Here is a 6813-nt window from a genome sequence, read left to right as displayed (position 1 = left end):
GCACATGCATGCGCGTATTTTCATGACAATTATCATAGATCATATTGTAGGACAATTTAAAGTATGCCTATGTTTTAAATTTCAAAGCATTTTGTAAAAAAAAAAAAAGAAAAGATATTGAAATTTTTGTTTCAGCCAATTAGAGCAAAGCACATGTGCACGCACTTGCATGCATGTGAATGGTGACCATGTCATCTTGTAGTTCTTTATGTCTATCTATGTTCCAAATCTCATACTGTTTGGTTGAAAACCAAGGGAGTTATAGCCAAAATTTATAATTTCGCGCCAAACGCCACAAGTTAATATGCGCGCCTTTTCTTTAGAATGTTTCATTAAATAGGTGTGATAGCTTCAATAGAATAAAGAAAAAGGAACGTTCTTTAAGCCTAAATTTCGAGGTTTAGAAAATATATTTAACAAATTGTACATATTCTATATCTTATATAGGTAAGTAACACAAAAGAAGTGAAATGGTAATTATTTTTAACTTTTTTTTATTTACCCGTTTATCCCCAAAGTGAACTAACCCGATTCTTTACACCTTCATGAAAAGGTAGAAATTAAATATTAAATTAAACAACTTCTTATCCCTTTATTTTATTTCAACGCTAAGAAAGTAAATTTAACACATTGCACACACGTATCTAGCCCAATTACACTAAAGCAGTAAAACAGGAATTAAGTTTTAAGATTGTCACAATATTTCAGCGTACTGATAGGTGAAAGTCAATGTAATTTTTTTTCCTTTTCATGTATCATTTAGTCAAACGCTCAGCTACCTCCATAAACCCCTACTTGCGAAATGGCGGAGTTGACAGAGACAGCCGCCATCTTGGGTCCGCTTTCGATTTTCAAATATTAATATCTAGAGTTCTGATTAACCAATATTCAAACAAGTTATATTGTAAGCTCTATTGAAAAAGTGTCTATTACACAGCTAATTGAGCCACATACGTGTTACATATGGTTGCACATAACACATGTTTCACGTTTGTGAAATGTTCGTATCACATACGTGTATTACAAACATACGTTTTACGTATGTAGAACAACGTACGTATAACATGTGTGTGACTACATATGTTTCACAAAACGTACGTGAAACGTACGTTTGAAATACATGCACGTGTTACATACGTAACACGTATGTGTAACATATGTTAAGTGCAACCATACGTTACACGTACGTTAATAAACGTACGGTTTGCATGAGAATTGTCAACCACATGTTACACGTACGTTAATGAACACATGGTTTACATGTGTAAAGTCAACCACATGTCACACGTACGTTATTGAAGTCATGTATTACATATGTTTTATAAAGCACAAATTTCATGTGTATTATAAACCACACATTACCGGTACATGTACTAATGTACATATATAAATTATGGTTAACTTATATTATAAAGCTCGCATTACACATACGTTGATGAATATAGTATGTGTATTATCAGCCACGTGTTACATATACATTAAAATACATTAAAAAAGGTGGTTTACATGTGTGTGAAAAGCTATGTTCGAGAAACTTGTATATTTTGTAAATTCATACTATTACATACATGTATGAGAAATGTAGGTTGACTATAAATCTTATCCTTTTTCATTTTCATTAATATTTAATTTCAAATCTAATTAATTATTTAAATTATCATTTAGTTTTTGCTATTACGAGAAAAAAACAATGCCTTTAACATTTATTGTTGCTTGGGACTACAATATTCATTTAAAATACAAGAACTTTTTGTATAAATGTATGGGTAGTAGACGTCTGACCAAATTTTCAGTCTCTAGTCTCTACCCATCTCGCTGAGATTAGTCTGTGAGCTTTCAGTTGTGATTGGGTTTAACAAAATATCATAATAATGTGTTTTTTAAAAAAGATATTTTGGATTTGTAAATATTATAATGATTAAAGTCCATGTAACTTCTGATCTAAAGTCCCGTTATACATGTTATAAGATGGATTTTATAGATGGTCATATCACCATTATGGCTCTGTTAACTGAATAACAGGTTAAGCCCTAGCCCCTATATGATTGTTAGATATTATCTTGATTGGTTCTCAAAAATCTTTTTTAAACTATTAAGTAACTAAAAATATGTCCATAGGACATGAATGCCCCGCCGAGGATATATCAGTAAAGTAACATGAAAATTTGTATGTGTTTAAAATTTGATCAGAATATCCAGAATAGTGATGCAGCTGAATTGCTTGTTAGAAAAATATAGGTCAGATCCAGCATCCAAAGCAAGTCTGGTAGTGTCCATCCCTAGATGAATCATCCATGCAAGTTTGGTTCAGGTAGGGCTTATAGATACTTGGGAAGGAGAATATAGGTCAGATCCAGCATCCGAAGCAAGTCTGGTAGTGTCCATCCCTTGATGCATCATCCATGCAAGATTGGTTAAGGTAGGACTTATAGTTACTTGGGAATGAGAATATAGGTCAGATCCAGCATCAGAAGCAAGTCTGGTAGTGTCCATCCCTTGATGCATCATCCATGCAAGATTGGTTAAGGTAGGACTTATAGTTACTTGGGAATGAGAATATAGGTCAGATTCAGCATTCGAAGCAAGTCAGGTAGTGTCCATCCCCAGATGCATCATCCGTGCAAGTTTGGTTAGATAAGACTTATAGTTACTTGGGAATGAGAATATAGGTCAGATTCAGCATCCGAAGCAAACTTAGTGGTGTCCATCCCTTGATGCATCATCCATGCAATTTTGATTTAGGTAGGGCTTATAGTTACTTGGGATTTAAAATATAGGTCAGATCCAGCATCCGAAGCAAGTCTGGTAGTGTCCATCCCTTGATGCATCATTCATGTAAGTTTGGTTCAGGCAGGGCTTATAATTACTTGAGAATAAAAATATAGGTCAGATCAAGCAATCGAAGCAAGTATGGTAGTGTCCATCCCTAGATGCATCATCCATGCAAGTTTGGTTTAGGAAGGGCTTATAGTTACTTGGAAATGAAAATATATGTCAGATCAAGCATCCGAAGGAAATCTGGTAGTGTCCATCCAAAGATGCATCATCCATGTAAGTTTGGTTCAGGTAGGGCTTATAATTACTTGGGAATGAAAATATAGGTCAGATCCAGCATCCGAAGCAAATCTGGTAGTGTCCATCACTAGATGCATCAACAATGCAAGTTTGGTCCAAGTAGGGCTTATGGTTCCTTAGGAATGGACCTGTTCCTAAAACTTTTACCTTGTCACTCGTCTTGAAAATGTCTGTCAGATTCAGCATCCGAAGCAAGTCTGGTAGTGTTCATCTCTAGATGAACCATAGCTCTCATCAATATCTATCAGCATATGAAGTTTGATGAAAATATCTTGAATAGTTTCTTTGAAACTTAGCTTTGACAAGAGCTAAACGCAAAGTGCGACGGAAGGACGGAAGGACAGAAGGCAGAAGACGGACATAACAAACACTATATGCCCCGGCCATATTCATGGCGGGGCATAAAAATAGTTAGGCCTAGTTGTGGAAGTAGTAGACATCAGACCAATTTTTCACTCTCGACCCATCTCACTGTGATTACTCACAGACGTGTGCGTTGTTGACTTGTGAATGTCGCGCGTGTTTTATGTCTTTAATGTTTCAATTAATCTCACATTGTTTACCTTACGTCCACGTTTATGTCTGACATGATGTTATCAGTTCGCATTAGTTTAAAATCTACTCTAAAAACGGTAAACAAAGTTTACACCAAGTTCTCGTCTTGTATATCGGATATCGGTAGAGGTACATAAAATTAAACTCGGTCATCGATAGATATAATCAATCCGAATTCAAGAGCAAAACTAAATTGAAAAAAAAGAAAGAAAGAAATTCACGATAATTTCCCAACAAATCTCTAAATGGAGTAAATGATTTACCTAGATAAATATCTAATGTACAGTGGGTACCGTCCGTATAAAACTTATAAAATATACCTTCCGGAATTTTCCAGCCTCCATTTTTGTATTACATTTACGTTACCCTTGACGTCACTGGAAAGAGAAGTCTGACGTCTCTAAGTGCTTAACTTACGGTGAGGAATGCATAAAATCAACAATTATTATTTTTTTTATTTAATTACTTTATGACCACTGATGACTGTGTGTTGCATGTAAACTAAGGGGGTGTTTTTCATGCATTACATAAAGGAGACTTGGGTTATCAAAAACAGAAAATATTGACCATGTTGAGGCAGTGAGCTGTTTGGTCAACAAGGGCACGTCATATATCAAAATGCAGGTGAAGTTTAAAAATACTGTAATAACAATTAAGTATTTATTTAAAATGTTTTTAACCTTACAAATATGTAAAGTTCTAATCACTGAATTTATTTCTTTTTGCAGTGTATTTAAAACATCACATTACTTATGGTAAAGGAAATCATTCTCTTTGAGGGCAATAATGGTGTAACAGTTTTGTTTTTACATAATTGTCCTTTTTCATCATTATGAATATAAATTGTGTAAATGAGATTGTGTATTTTTATGTTATTTTAGATATGCATTCCACGATGGTGACTGAAGCTCATCTTTGTAAACACCTAAATGCCTAGAATGAACTTCAAAACAGATTCGGAAAGTTTAACCAGTATTAATCTTAAATATGGTAATTATAACTTTTAAAAAGGAATAAGATTTTCTGATCATATTGCTTTAAGACTTGCAAATACTACATGTAGCTTAAAGATTTCCATGTAAAATTTTTAATGCAATTGAGTTTGACCAATTTCACACTACTAAGAGTTATCTTCCCTTGTCGGCATAACTCTCATTTTTCCCATTTTGCCCTTTGTAAGCTACCTGTTGGGCTGTTATTATTTTCAATCTTCAAAGGTTATTCGACAATTTAGATCTGTACCTGTATTGCCAAAGTTTGGGGCAACATGAAAATCTTAATGAACATATTCATTACAGATTTTATTTTTAAGATACTGAAAAATAAATTTGGTAAGGTTACAGAGGGAAAACAGAGCCATATGCCGGATTGACCCCACATAGGGGAATGACTTTTGTAAAATTTAATGTGAAAGTTGTCTAATTTTTTTAACATATATTTTTTTCTAACCTCAAGGACAAAAAGTATACACTTGGAACACACACAAAAACAGATGGGTCCATGCCAAGCTAAAGATTAATGCAGAAGGTAAGTTCAATTTTTCATTTCGAAACTCTTCTGGTTTTATCCTGATGGGACCTTAATTACATATAAGTTTAAGTCAGCTTCAGTATAATAGATGGATATGGAGATAACGAACAGTATTCAATCTCAAAGTCCATAAAACTATACAAAATAAGAGCAGAGCAAACACGGACCCCAGAAACCTCAGAGGTGGGATCAGGTGCCATAATAAAACACCTATTTACTTACTATTCGGAAAATAGCTTGTTTATCATCTCCCTTGACAGCAAACTATTTCCCTCGGCTGCATCTAGGGGAATAGTTGCTGTCTTGGGGGATGATAAACTAGCTATTATCCTCATAGTCAGCAAATAGGTGTACCAGTACATGTATACTGTTTTTAGCTCTTCTGAGCCAAAGCCTTAAACAGCTAATGCTATGGCCATATGTGCGGTGTGCATAAACATTCTAGAATGTGGGCCATAACTCAAGATCCCCTTGGACAATCATTGTCAATTTTTTTTTACGGGGCATCCTTGGCCCAAGGGCTACCATTTATACTAAAACTAGGGCTTGGACCCTTATACAAAGGGAGATAATCAGGAAAATAAAACCAAAAGAACTTTATATTGACCTAGAATTGTTAAACTTTGTCAGTTGAGGCATCTATGGTTTTTGGAGAATGTCAACCAAAAAGTAGGTCACCATGACCTATTTATGGTATTTTATAGCTCTATTGAAATATCTTTAGTCCTAACTGGCTAAGAATCATCAAACTTTCCCTGTTGATGTATTTTGGGTCTTATAAACTTAGAGGCTTCAAATACTAGCTTCGCGGATTATAAAGCGTAAACTGGCCCAAACCAGGTTATCATCAAATAATTTGGCCAAGAATTATAGTCAATCCTTAAATATTTGACCTTGAACTTCTAGTTTAACCCACTGTTAAAAAAACTTTCTTTGATCTTAACTTTTGAGCTGAAAGTAGTAGGGCTTTCATATTTCACAGATTTATTCTTTGTGACAAGTCCTTCCTTGGATAACAACAATTTTGACGTTTGACCTTGACTGACTTGCATTAACCATAAGCTGGCATATGGGGTATCAGTATAAGTACAAAAAACCACATCCTTTTTTTCCGAGTTCACCCACAAATCAATGCTATTTAATGAATTTTAGATTATAAGAGAATTACAAGGTAGATATTTGAGGATATAGTGAAAAAAAATAGTTTAAAAGATCATGATTATGAAAACTAAAAAATTAATTATAGTTATTTAGTATTTATATTTAAGTTCTACAGGGAATCAACCAGGATTAATATGTGGATAATAGTAATGTTCAGGGAAAAATGGGTTTTCCCTTATTCCATGCATTTAATATTTTCTTTTTCTTTACAGATAAAAGAGAACTGGAGAAGAACGAATTGATGTTAACATACTCAACATTAAATTTGGCTTAAATCTTAATTTGTCTTTTGTTGTGATTGCTTCAAGAGAATAAGGATCAGGAAATTTAAAGTCAAGGATAACAAGAAAGTGGATCGTTCAACAGATGAAAAAGAAATAAGCCTTTGAGGGAAATTATGTCAAATGCCTCAATTGAATATTTAAATTGCACGTAATTTTTGTTTTACCAACGCTTACAATATGTGAAAAAAATGTTCAAAGCATGTGTTTA

General features: G+C 33.9%; 1 long non-coding RNA gene across 1 annotated transcript; it reads left to right on the top strand.

The window, feature by feature from the left end:
- The first annotated feature begins 4509 nt into the window (after positions 1-4509).
- On the top strand, positions 4510-6602 carry LOC134245356 (uncharacterized). Its single transcript, XR_009987404.1, has 3 exons — positions 4510-4620; positions 5086-5157; positions 6534-6602. It is a non-coding gene; the product is annotated as an uncharacterized LOC134245356 (long non-coding RNA).
- Positions 6603-6813: the final 211 nt, after the last annotated feature.

The sequence above is a fragment of the Saccostrea cucullata genome, unplaced genomic scaffold (genome assembly GCF_032062105.1).
Source record: "Saccostrea cucullata isolate Sc308-1 unplaced genomic scaffold, CSIRO_AGI_Scuc_v1 ctg2382, whole genome shotgun sequence".
Lineage (NCBI taxonomy): Eukaryota > Metazoa > Mollusca > Bivalvia > Ostreida > Ostreidae > Saccostrea > Saccostrea cuccullata.
Note: the sequence above shows the minus strand (reverse complement) of the source record. Positions and strands in the feature narration are given on the sequence as shown.